Source organism: Leopardus geoffroyi, chromosome B4 (assembly GCF_018350155.1).
Source record: "Leopardus geoffroyi isolate Oge1 chromosome B4, O.geoffroyi_Oge1_pat1.0, whole genome shotgun sequence".
NCBI lineage: Eukaryota > Metazoa > Chordata > Mammalia > Carnivora > Felidae > Leopardus > Leopardus geoffroyi.
The window spans coordinates 127,503,043-127,517,405 of NC_059341.1; the positions used below are offsets into that span (position 1 = coordinate 127,503,043).

General features: G+C 49.8%; 1 protein-coding gene and 1 long non-coding RNA gene across 3 annotated transcripts in view; one reads left to right on the top strand and one right to left on the bottom strand.

Annotated features, from left to right (window-relative positions):
• The window catches only part of BTBD11 (BTB domain containing 11), a 317,388-nt gene that overhangs the window by 61,530 nt on the left and 241,495 nt on the right, over nt 1-14,363 (top strand). The window lies entirely within an intron of this gene.
• On the bottom strand, nt 158-3,109 carry LOC123591719. Its single transcript, XR_006709469.1, has 2 exons — nt 1,854-3,109; nt 158-1,697 (listed from the first exon to the last, which is right to left on the bottom strand). It is a non-coding gene; the product is annotated as an uncharacterized LOC123591719 (long non-coding RNA).

The following is a 14,363-nucleotide window of genomic DNA, read 5'->3' on the forward strand; positions in this document are numbered from 1 at the left end:
TCCTGCTTCTTCTGCTCCTTTTCCGTTTTCTACATTCTAGTGTCCTCCTCTGTAAAATGAGGATAATAATAGTAATTACCTCACAGAGTTACAAGTGAGTTAATATTTATAAAGCACTTGAAATACGGCCCAGCGCAGAATAAAGGATCAATAAGTATTCACTGTTACTATCAGTATTATTTTCCTGCCTGTTCAAGGGGAGAGGCGCCTGTTCGCTGCCCGCCTCTCCGAGACGGCTGTAGTATTAACAGGAATAATGATTGTCAACTGTTTGGAGCTTCGCAGAACAAAAGCACTGCATAAATACACATGATTATTATTGTCATCTTATGCTTTGCTGGGTGGGCCTATTGTGTGCTTGGTTGATTTATGGAAATGGTGTGTCCCTGGTTGATCTGAATTAGTGGCAAGCAAGTTTCAGACAGTTTAGATAATAACAGTGTCTTCCATCTGCTCAGGGTCCCTCATTCTGAAAGCTTCTAGAAGGCTAGGCAAGGTGGGAGAAAGGGAGCCCCCATCCAAGTGCAGACAGGCATGCCCCCATTTGCCCGTCCACCCAGCGATCCACATCGGGGCCAGGCTCTGCTGGGCTTGCTGGGCCGCAGACCTGCACACTGTGGTCCCCACGAGAGAGAGGACGAGTGTGCACCTTGTGAGATCAGCAGCGGCTGAGGGCTGATGGGTCAGGGACTCGTGCAGAGCGCAGGGTCGTGTTCTGAAGACTTCTGTGTATTGACGTCTGTGATACTCCACATCCTGGGAGACATTCCATTTTGGGAATGGAAATCCTGTCCAGAAAAGAAGCCTTGCTTGGGGCCCTGTAGCTAGGGAGAGTGGAGCTGGGATTTGAACTCCGGCAGCCCAGCTCGAGAGCCAGCAACATCCTTAACCAGCACATGGCCATTTCTAGCCAGGAACAAGAACGCTCTCCAAGTCTCAGTGAAACAGGTTGACTGGAAGCCAAGGACACTGACCCAAAATTGGGATCCCGGTTGGGTTTCCTTGGCTTCCAAGGTGCATCTTGGGAGGCATCTTGGGTTGGGCTTCCTGGAAAAGCAACTCTGAGATTTGCATGCAGGAGGATTATTGGAGGGAACTCCTGGGATCAGCTCTGAGAAGCAGCAGCAGACGGAGGGAGTGGCTCAATTGCAACAGAGGCCTCAGCCAGTGACACGGGGTGGGGGGTGGGGGTGGCTCTGAGTCTGGAATGTCCCTTCAGACCTGTCTTCAATTCAGGCAAGGGGGCCAGGTCTTTGTAGCTCCACATGGACCCACCATTAGACACAGCTGTCTCTGGGGGAGGGCGGTGTGCGACTTGGGGCAAGACCCTCCCTTAGGCTGAGCAGTTCCTAGGAAGGGACTCAGCTTCTGGGGGCAGAGTATCTTGAACCAGAGAGCCGTGGGAGGAAGCCCCACAGTCTCCACTACACAAGGCATTGCTGACTGTGACCAATTTTATGGTTTTTTTTTTTTAACCACTGTGGAGTCATTATGGAATCACTGTGGAATCAGGAGTCATAACCAGGAACCTAGGTGAGAACTAGGACCTTGTATCTCTCTCAGCCCCCACGTGGCGTCACCTGTCAGGCTGCTTCTCCTTCTGTGTATCTGTGATTGCCGTCCTGGTTTCAGCACCCCTTCCTGGACTGCATTTAGGCTCCGGAGCTCACGTGCTGGGCGATGGGAATGAGCCTGGCCTTTCAGGGAGGTGACAGAAGTTAGCAGGATGAAGAATAAAGCTCCCAGCCCAGGCTCTGGCGCATTTAGAGACACCCCGCTAGTTCCTTTTCCCTTCCTTGAAGGAGGTCATTCGTTCTTTTCATCGTTACTCACCCCCCGCCCCCGCTACTTACTGAGTGAGTGCCAGCTTCTGAGAAGGTGGGCACGGACGGGCTCCGTCCTCACGGGATGTGCCGTCTCCTGGACAGACAGACAGACAGCAGACATGTTGCCACGTGGGATAATTTCCGGTGGTGACGAGCGCTGTGATGAAGACACAGCAAGGTGTTGAGAGAGCCACTGGGGGCCTCCCGGTGGCACGAGCCAGTGACTGCCACATGTTCACATCCCTTCTTAGAGCATGACAAATACCAGCTGTGTGAACTGACAGTCTGGCTCAAATGCCCTGGTCAGGGCTGAGGAGCCTGTCTTTCCTCCCTGCTGGCTGGGGCAGGGTTCCACATGGCTCCTCCGGAGGTGTGCTGGCCTCTGCCTGGCAGGGTTGACCTGTTCTTTGGAAAACCACCCCTGTGGTGCTTGACCCAATACCATAGAGGATCAGATCGACTCTGCCACCATGACAGCTCATGGGGCCTGATGGCTGACCACCTCCCCCAAGTCCAAGTTCATTGCCCCAACTTGGGCAATCACGTGGTGCCATTTCCTTGCAGGCCTGCAAGTCCTTGTGAGAACAGCCCTGCCCCCCACCCTCCTGCCGTCTCCACCCACATGCCCAGCCCAGCCTGAGCTAGACCCGTGGCAGGGGCTGGGAAGGGGACCCTGGGGGCTTTGAAGATTCCATCGAGTTTCACAAAGCTAGGGTTTAAGCTTTGTGACCAGAGCTCGGCCCAGTCCTGGTTCTGCCTTGTGGTTCTCTGGGTCTTAGTCCTTTTTCTATAAAGTGGGGATTAGGTGAATATATTCTTGTTTGCCTCTCCGGGTTCTCTGCTGCCTTAGGGCCTTTGTACAGACTCTTCCGTCTGCTGGAATGTTCTTCTTCACCCCTTTCCCTTTAACCTAATGGACTCCATTTCTCTTTGAGGTCTTAGTCAGTCATCACACCTGCCGAACCAGGTCAGTTCCCCATTATCCACTCTCATCAGCCTATGTAGGGCTATATTCCATCCCTTTGTCACCAGTCAGTTGACATTTGTGGGAGTCTCGCACCAGTGACATCCTTATATGGCCGTAATGAGGGCAGGCATCTTGTCAGCTTGTCTGTGGCTATATCCCCAACATGCAGCACAGTGCTTGGTGTTTCATAGATGCTCAGTAAATTTTTGTTGCTGAACGACTATTCAAATGAGATGGTGCAGGTAAAGACCTTTATAAACGCAAAGCGCTAAATAAAAGGGACGTGTTTTCTGATCAGCGGGATGGTAGCATTCACCCAGGGGAAGCATCTCAGCTTCTTCAGAGATTTGTGTTATCTCTTCTAGAACCCAAAAGAGCATTTGCCCGGCTCTATCTTGAGTCACACTGTGCCCAGGGAGCCAACAATCCTGACTGATCATTACTTGGCCTTTGTTGTAGCACAGGCGAGAGCAGGTGTTCCTGAGCCCCTGGCAGACTGACTTGCTCAGCCTCTCCCAGAAGTTGCCACACACAGCTTTCTAATTGTGTCATGTCACAGTGATATCCTTGGTGTGTCACAGCAGCCTGGGCCTCCCCAGGTGGGTGGCTGAGAAGTCACAGGAAGTGGGAAGTGTGTGTGTGTGTGTGTGTGTGTGTGTGTGTGTGAGAGAGAGAGAGAGAGAGAGAGAGAGAGAGAGAGAGAGAGAGAAAGAGAAAGAGAGAGAGAGAGAATGCAGAAGGGGGTGGTGTGGATAAGACAGGCAGCTGCATTCCAAGCCCACTTTAAATTTTCACAAGCCTGCTGTTGCAGACAGGTCCCTCCTGCTTCTCTTTGGCAGTAAGCAGGCTCTGTCCCTTGGTCAGTCTGTCCTGATGTCAGTATTTGTCAAACAACTACTGTGTGCCCAATGTCAGGCTAGGTGCTGAGGACTCAGTGGTGACACTGTAGGCAGAGTCCTTGCCAGCTTGCAAAGCAAGCTGTCCAGTGGGGAGACACGTGAAATGAACCAGCAGATGTAGTAATGACATGGCAACATGTGTTCTAGGTGCTGCAAAGATGGGGGACAAGATAGGTGTCTCACTTTAAAAGTCCATTTATTTATTTGTTCAACAATATCTTGAAGGACCTAGAAGCATCTGTGCCAGGCAGGGTGCTAGGTTAATGAGCGCGTTTCCTCGCTGGAACCTTCCTAGACCACCAGGCAGAAGTGACTTTGCTCTGAATGACCCACAACACCTGCCCCTCCCATCTGGGATTTGGGGGCTCTTGGCTTATTCCAATTGGTTTCAGTTTAGCGCCGATGCAATCACATATCAAGAATATTCAGTATATCAGGCCTTGGCTAAGTTATGGGCAGATGAAGACGATAAAGATGCCTGCCTGCCCTGTAGCATCTCACTCGTACAGGAGCTTTGTTGCTTTTTTTTTTTTTTTTTTTTTTTTTTTTGGTCCCCTGTGATTTAGGGCCTTGTTTCACCAAATAGTTTGAGATTCCCCCTTCCTTCTCTTTCTCCTCCTATTCCTCCTTCCCCTCCTCCCCTGTGCTCCCCCTCCTGCCTGAGCCCTGGTTCAGCCTCCTTGCAGTCCTGGGCTGGGGACCGCGTGAGTGTCATCTGCATAGCACTGAAGTATCTTCTCTGTTGGAGCGTTCCTTATGCCCTAGTCTCCATACCTGGGCCCACCGAGGCTCTGGTGACAGCTGTAGAGTGCTAGTCAGTGCTCAGAAACAGAGGGTGCTCATGACCATGTTGGTGACAATGGGGAGGGTTATTAGGACCCATGCTTTTCCTTCCTTTTGTGGATACATAAATTTAACAAGGATCAGATGGGTTTGCTCAGATTTTGTGTTCCTTGGAGGAAGAGCATTTAGAGTTTGTTTTTCCATATTGGAATGAATCAACATTGAACATCAGAGTTCAATTTTTTAAATTTCCTTTTTCAAAGAAGCAACGTGAGAGGCAAGGAACTGGCCTGTGGTAATTGGGACTATACCTGTGCCCCTGGGGGATCCCAAGCCAGCTTTGTAGAATGCTTGGGGTTGGAAATGGAGCCAGAGGCTAATGCGATTCACCTTGACACATTTGCAACAATATTTGGGGGGAAAAAATAATTAAACAGAACTCTGTGAGGAAGCTGTATCACTCAGACTGTTCCAGTCTCTCCCCCGCAGTAGCTCAAAATGCTTAATTCTCATGTATTAGGCATTTCGTATCTTTCATCTCATTTAAGCTCACAACAACCCCTATACTCCCATTTCACAGATAAGAAAACAGGTATCAGCAGGAATATACCCAAGGATCACGTGGCTTATAATTGACAGAACCCAGATTCACAACGAGGCCATTTGACATCCGAGGCCACGCACTGCCCCACAGTGACATCCTGCCCTCAACAAGAACTCCTTTACATTGCACTCTGACACTGGCGTGGTTACTCAAACTCCTGGGTTGGGTCTCCTCCCATACTCCGGCTCAGAGTGAATATATCGGTTATTAATTGCTATGTAACCAAGCACCCGAAGCATAGTGACTTAAAACAACAACCGTCTTATATCCTGGAATTCTGGGTAATGATGGAGCTCAGCTCAGTGGTTCTTGTCTCCAGTGATGTCAGCTAGGACTGGAGACAGCTCAGGCTCTCTTGGACTGGCACGTTGAGGATGGCTCGCTGCCATGGCTGATGTCCTCATGGGAGAGGGTTGCCAAGTCTGAGGTCAGGCAGGACGGCGAGGCTCCTGGGAGCGTGTGTCTGTCCTCCTCCCCTGGTAGAAGGCTTTTCACATGGCCTTTCCTATATATCTCTCCACGTGGTTTCCCCACATGGTCTTTCCAACATGGTAGCTGGCCTTCTTACGTGGAGGTTCAGGGACCCCAAAAGCTCAGAAGCAGAAGCTGCCAAGCCAAAGTCCTGTCCAGACGCAACATGGGCAGAGACTAACCAAAGGCATGGCCCCAGGGGGATCAGAGCAGTCAGGGCCCCCTCTGGAGACCAGCCACCGCAGTGAAGCGGGTTCGTGCCGATATGGTTGGTTCTTCTGAGGATGGAGAGACAGTCCACGGCTGGCAACCTCAGGTAGTGCTTCTTGGAGGGAGTAGGGCTTACAGTGGACCTTGTAAAGTGACTGGGATCTAGAAAAAAGTCTGAGTTCTGGGGCGGTGGTAGTTGAATTTGTATAATATATACCATGTGCTATGCAGGGCACTTACAGTTTTAATTTAACTCATTTAACCCTCAAACAACTCAAAGATCTGGGTGCTATCATTATTGCCACTTTACAGATGAGGGGCACAGAGAACTGAAGTAACTTGGTCAAGTTTACACAGCTCCTAAAGTCACAGAGCTGGATTCAGACCCAGGCAGTCTGGCACCTCAGTGACTTTACCACCCTTCAGAAGGAGGGCTGATTTTGAGGAGCTCTTCATGGGGTGGGGGTGGGGGGATATCAGGCAAAAAAGTTTGGCCAAAACCTTGGGTGCTTGTGGGGGAGGAATGAACAACATTAACTAGTGCTTAAGTGGTGCCCGATTAGTTCCCAATTAGAGCCCCTCTCCTCTACGAGACTATATGCCCCATGAGGGCAGGAATCCTGTTCTTTCGATGAACCGGGCCCAGCGTCAAGTACACAGTAGGCACTGAATTGAAGTGAAAAGTGGAGGTCATGTTCATAGAGAAAAGGCACAGCCTTTTTTATGGGCTCAGAAAGACTTGCTCTGACTCAGGAAAGCTCTACCTCCCTGTGGAAGCTCCTGACAGACTCACGGTGGACAGATCGCTAAAAGGCCAGAGGAAGTAGGCAGATGGGGAACCAGGAGGCGTTTTGGCTCCTTCGGGGTGCAGTCTTCAGAGCAAGAACCGTTGGGGAGGCGACAGGGGAAGCAGGTGTGCTGGACGTGCCCATCCCGGGCCTCGGCGGTGCCTCTGCGGCAGCCGTCGAAGAAGCTGGTGATTGGCATGGGGGGGCGGGGGGAGGGGGACTCAGGAAATGCTTCCCTGAGGGGTGCTGGGCAGGGGGATCAGGCAGTGATAGGAGCTCCTGCTCTGCAAAATGCAATCATCAGCTCCCATCTTAAAAATAAATCTTTTGTGGTTTTCTAATGAGGTCACAGGAACAACACTGCTTTCTAGTAAGAAGAGGGAGCAGGGCTGAGGAGGCAATCTCTGGGTCTCATTTCACATCTTGGCAGAGGTGCGTAGGGTGTGGGGGCTGCCAGGGAGAGCCAGGGAAATGAGGATCCCTAAGCATCCGGAGCCTCCCTTTTGCCATTCTTGTGCTCTGTAGCAGTGTAGACAGGAGACAAAAAATAACGACGGGGCCCTGAGCTCTAGCACTTATGGTAGCTGCTCAATGGCAGTGACTGTGGCCAAGCACCGGGTGATGCCCTCCCCAGAGGTGATGCCATTTAATCCTCACCACAGCCCCCCTCCCTGGCCCCACTTTACAGAGTCATGGCTGTTGCCTGGGTCATAGTAGGCTCTCCGTAAACGTTTGTTGAGTCAATGATTAAACCAAAGCGCAGAGAGGTGAATTCACTTCTCCAAAGTTGCACAGCTAAGCAGGGTCCAGATTCCCACCCAAGGTTGCCTGACTCCAAAGCCAGGGTTTTTAACCATTGCTTATTGAGCCCTTTTGCATAGAACTTACCCAGTGATGCTTCTCAAAGCCCCGCAAATAATCCCCAAAAGTGGGTCTTCTGCAGGCAGTTTGTACAGGGCATCTCACATAATTCTTCCAGTAGATGTTGAACATGTCTCTTGGCCCATTTCTCAAAGGGGGAGACTAAGGCTCAGAGGAGATGACCAACTTAACTGGGGTCAGAGTGATAGGTGACAGAGCTCTAGAGTCGAACTAAGAATTATAAAAGACAATTCATTAGGCAGTTTTGCAGCCTGTTGGCTTAGTACTTCCTCTGGCATCGCCATCTCTGTCCGTTCTGGTCCCGGCCACCGTGATAACGAGGATACAGCATCACTGCAGGTTCACCTGTGAGCTGGTCTGCACAGCCTGTTTGGGGATGGGCTTGAGAGCCGAACGATGGGGTTCACTTCCCGGCTCTGAGACCAGCCATGTTTCCTCACCTTGTTGTGCCTTATTTTCTTTCCCTGCAAGGTAACACCTTCCTCATGGGGTGATCGTAATGCCGAAGGAACTTAATGCCTGTGAAGCGTGTAGAATGGTGCCTGGCACAGAGCACGTTCTCAATACGTGGTAGCTGTTGTCATCACCACCAGGATGATGATCATCATCAAAAACATTATTCCCCTAAATAGTGGCAGGCCAGGGACTTCCGTCGGGGTGGCCTGGGGACTCCCAGCAGAACCAGTGCAGCCCTGCGGCCAGCCCTGGAGGGCTACTCTGTGCAGAGCTCCTGGGGTTTTTACCAGGGTCCTTATTCTCCTCTCCGGCCTCTCTGTGGAGTTCTGAGCACCCCCACCTGCACACCTGTCCTCCCCTGCTGTCTGACCAAGGCAGCCAATGCATTTGCAGCCCACTGCCACCCTCATCAGCAGGTGGCTTCTGGAAGTGCTCTCGTTGTCCTCACCTGTCAGACCCAAACACCTACCTGCACTCCCACTGAGCTTTATTCTCTGCCCTACTGCCTCTGGGTTTGCTCCTTCTTAGGCTGGGGCTTAGTTTCCTGACCTGGCATTTAGGTTCCCTGCTAATGCTGTCTAGGGGTCCAGGCTGTTTGCCTCTGACCTTGGCACCCCCTCCCTCCAGTGCACACACCTATCTGGGCATTCACCTGTGCTGCTGGCACCCCAGCCAGTAGCTCCAAATGAGTTGTGTTAAACGTGTTGAGTGGTGCTCTGTGCACTGTTCCAGGCCAGCTTCCTGTGCCAAGTGTGTCTAAGCGTTTTCTCCATTGCAAGCACCCCCACTCAACCCTGGTCAGGTGGGTGCTGCACCCACCCCATCCGAGGATCTTTCTGGGTGTGTCCATGGCCTCCCAAGTTGGCCACACTCCCTAGGTGCTGTGAGAGTGTCACATCTCCCCACCTACCCCCTCCACAAGCAGGGGCCAGCTTGGGTCACATCCCTTACTCTATGGCTGTTCATTCCTGGCTGCCTCCCCTCTCCCACCCACCGTCTCCCGAGTGCCCATTTCTGTACAGGATGAGTAATTCACAGAAGGGTGGTGACCAGAGACACTCGGAGCATGGTGTGATGTGCACCAGGAAGCCGGGCCTGGAAGGATGCCCGAGGTGATAGGACCAGGGCCTGGGCACCGTCCCACAGTGGGGATAAGCATTGAAGGTGTGGCCCTGGCTGGGGCAAACACATGTTTCCTGTTAGCTCCTGACCCCTTCAGGTCCTCCTGGCACTGCCCTGCCTAAACCTGGGAGGTCCAGGGCCAAGTGTGCCCAGCCCTTGCACTGCAAACCCTATGCAACCCAGCCTAGTCCGCCTCTGTCTCTCCTCATTGTCTTCTGCACATTAATAATAATACATTCCTCATAAAGTCGCCGTGCTGTTTTAATGAGTTAATCCGCATGGAGAGTGGAAAACAATGTCTGCAACTCATGCACTCTGCCCCACCTTCTCCCGAAATTCCTGCTTCTCTCGTGTGCCCTGAACTTGCCCCACCCATGTCTGTAGACCCAGGTTCAAAATCTGCTAGCCTTGTGAGCCTGGGAAAGTCATTTAACCTTTCCAAACCACAGTTTTCTCATCTGTACGATGGGGACACTTCTAAGAATGTTGTGAGGACTGAATGAGGTATAACACATTGGAAAGGTTCATTCGTTCAGCACAGATAGACTGTGGTGGGCGTGCAGAGCACTGGACAAGACAAGGTCCCAGGATCTGCCCGGGGGGGGGGGGGGGGGGTGGATGTACTCCTGAAATCACTAGTGACTTGGATGATTTTTCTCATGTGATGAATTTTAATTTGGGGGATTAATTCTCTTTTCAGTAATTAAAAGTGCAGAGAATATAAAACCCCCTACTAGAATTAACAGTGGTTAAGAATTTCACATATTTGCATGATTTTCTGAAATGAAAGAAGGGAAACATTTTAGTTAAAGCTGAAATTCCTCGTTAGTCACCCTTGGTCCTTCCTTCCTTCCTTCCCTGGAGGCAGCCATCTTGAATTTGAGGCAAGTCTTACAGTCTGTCTTTATATTTTGCTTTCTCTGTGTGTTCATAAATTACAGATGGTCTTTAAAAATTTTTTTTAATGTTTATTTATTTTTGAGAGAGAGAGAGAGAGAGAGAGAGATCGAGCCCAAGAGGAGAAGGGCAGAGAGAGAGGGAGACACAAAATCCGAAGCAGGCTCCAGACTCTCTGCTGTGAGCACAGAGCCCCATGCGGGGCCTGAACTCACAAACCGGGAGATCGTGACCTGAGCTGAAGCCCAAAGCTTAACCGACTGAGCCACCCAGGCGCCCTTCAGATGGTCTATTTCGTGTTACATTTACATGTGTAACATGGAACTGTAGGTGATATTCTGCAACTCTTTTTTTTTTTTTTTTTTTTTTACCCAGTATTGTTTTTCCAGTATATCCATGTTGAAACATTGAGTCTGCTCATTGATTTTGATCGCCACATGCTATTCTGTAAATTCCCAACCTTTGCTATCCCCCAGGGCTTCAGTGATCCAGCTGATAAGCCTCTCCTTGGGCTCCCATGGGAGGTATTCCTAGAAGTAGAATTGCTGAATCATAGGGTGTGCATGTCTGCAGCTTGGCTGGCCAGTGCTGACTTGTTTTGCAAAGTGTTTGTTCTGATTTACTGTAGCAACGTATGAGAGTTCTTGCTTCTCCACATTCTCACCAATGCTTGGTATTATTAGACTTTTTTTTTTTTTTTTTTTTTAATTTTTTTTTCAATGTTTATTTATTTTTGGGACAGAGAGAGACAGAGCATGAACGGGGTAGGGGCAGAGAGAGAGGGAGACACAGAATCGGAAACAGGCTCCAGGCTCAGAGCCATCAGCCCAGAGCCTGACGCGGGGCTCGAACTCCCGGACCGCGAGATCGTGACCTGGCTGAAGTCGGACGCTTAACCGACTGCGCCACCCAGGTGCCCCTAGACTTTTTAATTTTTGCTAATCTGGGTGTGGGATAGCATCTCATACTTGGCTTTACCTGCATATCTCTGATCACTAGTGAGTTGAATATTATTCCAAGTTTTCTGATATTTAGGTCTTCTGTTCAGTAAAATACCTATTCAAATTCCTTACCCATTTTTTTTCTACTGGGATGCTTCCCTTTTATTACGTGTGTGTGTGTGTGTGTGTGTGTGTGTGTGTGTGTGTAATTTTTTGATAAATCCTGGGGACTGATTATCCACTACGTATGTTACAAAAGCCTTTTCCCAGTGTACTGCTTATCATTGGGCTTTATACATTAGGGGTTTCTTTGTCATGGTCAAATTGGTCAACCTTTTCTTTTATGATTATAATTTTCTTATCTTGGTTAAGACCTAAGAGCATAAAGAAACTCTCTTATATTTCCTTCTTATAATTTTGAAGTTTGTGTTTCAGAGTCACATGTGGATGGTGAATTGATTTGGAACTTATTTTTGTGTGTGGTGTGAGGTAGGGGTCTCATTTAATTTTTTTCCCCTAAGGAAAGCCATTTGTCCCAATACCTTGGTTTAAACAGCCCATCTTTTCCATACTGTTCTGTAATGCAAGTTGTGTTCTATACTGATTTGACACGGATATGTGGGTCTTTCTCTAGGCTCATTGTTTTGTTTTGTCCGTGGATATAAATTATTACTGAATCCTAATTGTGGCAAATGCTATGATAGAAAAGCCTAGGATACTATGAGAACTTACAGCAGGGTCATTGGCCAGGACTTTCATTTCTTTGCTGTCTCTCTTCTGCTGCTTTCTTGGCTTTTATATGAATTATGGACTTTTTACTATATAGCCTGGCTGCCTTGTGTGAACTGTCTGCCCTGGCACTGGGTTGGGGCTGGGGTGGGCACCCACTTGGAGAAGAAAGCCTGACTCATTGAGCAGTGACAGATGCCACACCACTGTGGGTGGCTGTGTGCAGGCAAAGTCCCAAGTTTGTTTGTGGAAGCTGGTGTTTATGCACGCCTGCCTTCACTGGGATAGAGCCATTTTTCAGAGCAATTTCAACGTGGCCGCAGGCCCATCCACATAGAGATTAGGTAATGCATGTGCACAACAGCACAAGTTGGCTCCCAGAAAAAAATTTAGAGTCTCCAAGCTCATTGGCAGGACCGATTAGCATTTTCCGACTGAAAGAGGAGGCTGGAGGTAGATTCCCAGGATGGGTTCTCTTCAGGCCAGGAGCAGAGCCCATCCATTGAAAAGCAAAGCACTCTGGTTGCCTGCGCCACTCCAAGGGACTGCATTTCGTGTTGCCATCTCCCTGTGCAGCAGCATTTGCCTCTGCTCCAAGGCTTTCAGAAACGTCTCTTCATTCCCCGCTTCTGGTTCTTGCATTTCAGGATGTGGCTGAAAAGTTCCCATGCTGCTCAGTCTCTCTTTAAAATACAGCGCGTGCATCTTGGGAGACCAATAAATCGGGGCTGGGGGAACTAGAACTAGGTGGTTGTTTACAGTTTATACAGAGGGTCTAAACTCACACAGCACAGAACTTATTTAACAGGGAGCTCCACACAGCTCTGTGCAATTTACAAAGCACAGTTTGGCTCCCCAGTACCTTCTAAGAATCAGTACACTCAGTAAAACCTTAACATGCTGGACTCTGCAGACCAGACTTGGCATTGACTTCTGTGATCCCAGACAAGTTACAGTGGAGACCTATATTATATGCGGTGGGGATGACGGAGATTAAGTCTAACATCAATGTATTAAGTCAGAGTCTGTTTTATCCTGGAAAAATCCCTTGCATTTATCTGTAAAGTAAAATGTACAGATATAACATTCTCAAAACAGGTCCATCACAGCTAGCTTTTTTTCCGTCGCTGGAGCAGATTGCTGTTTCTTTGCTTGAGCACCAGATGAAGTAGGTGGGGTGTGTGTATAGAGGATGCATTTGAAAACCAGTTCTCTTTAAACAGAAGCACAGCTGGCTGGGGAGGAGGGGTGCTGAGGTGCCCACTGAGCACGTGCTCTGAGAGTGACTTTTTTTTAACAATATTTAAGTCAGACGGTGGCCTGTTAAGACCATCAAGAAAGGAGCCATGTGGAAACAGGCTTCCCCAGCAGGGGCATGGCTCGCCACCCCCAAACCCATTCCCTCCAGTGTTAGAATCTGGCTCTGCCTCTGTATTTGAACAGTGGACTCATACTCAGGGCCAAGAGAGGAGACTGTCTGAGCTGCTGGGATCCCTGGAGGAAGCAGCAGACTCGATGCCCATCTCCCCTGTACTCTGGGTATGAGCTCATCGATTGAAGACTGAGCAGAATCACCTGTGCCCAAAATGACAATAGTCATCATATCACTAGTATTCCAGCAGCTAACACGATGTGTTCAGTACCATTCTAAATGCTTTATATACATTAACTTGCTTGCTATGCTTGCTAATATGTGTGTAATAAACACCTCAGTGTGCACCCCCAGATAAGATCTCCTGGGACACTTACTTAACCAGACAGGTTACCAGCCCCTCCACTGGAATTTCTGGTTGAGTAGATCTGGGTCAGGGCCCAGGACTCTGTGTGTGTGTGTGTGTGTGTGTGTGTGTGTGTGTGTGTGTGTGTGTGGTTTAAATTTACGTATTTGTTTTGAGAGACAGCGCAAGTGGGAGAAGGACAGAAAGAGAGAGGGAGAGAGAGATAATCCCAAGCTGTGCAGACCCTGATGCGGGGCTTGAACCCATGAAACCGTGAGATCATGACCAGAGCCAAAGTCGAGTTGGATGCTCAACCAGACTGAGCCACCCAGGCACCCTAGTACTCTGTGTTTTTAATGAGCACTCCAGGCACCCCTTATACACAGATGGGTTTTGGACATGCGGAATCATTATTTCCCTGTCTTTGTTCGTTCCTTCGCTGAGCTGGTATGGTGAAATTTGTGTCAGTTTGCATGCATATGGCTACCCCACCGGACCAAACCTTTCTGAGCCTGAGTCTCCTCTTCTGTGAAAGGGGAATGGTCACAGGATCTACTTCCCAGGGTGGGTGAGAATTCAGTGAGATAAAGCGTTCAAAGCGGCATGTCCAGTACCTGGGAAGTGGCCAGTGCTCCCGCTTTTACTGTCATTACTGTTACTTGGGGGTGCACAGAGCACACAGAGAGACTCACACCCCTGCGCTGGTGTTACCTGGTGGAGTGGCCTTTACCCAGTTGACTGCTGGGAATGTGCTCAAGCCGATCTCCTTCCTCTGGTTCTTTACATGTAGATCCGGTGCCCAGAGGAAAATGGATTGGCAGAGAATGGATTACTTCCTGCCTCCCTCCGCAGCCCTGTTTCGAAAGGCCCTGGTCAAATTAAAATGCATTAACTGAGTTTGTCAAGGAGCCACCAGCCATCTGGGAAGGCCCATCCCCTGCCTCCTGCCTGCCGTGTGTCAGGCCGTGGCCGCCCATGCCACATTCACATGCCGGACCACGCAGAGCCAGGCCTTCTCTTGTGGCCGCATCCCGGCTCCCATGGAAACCTGGGGTTTGGTTCTGAGCCTG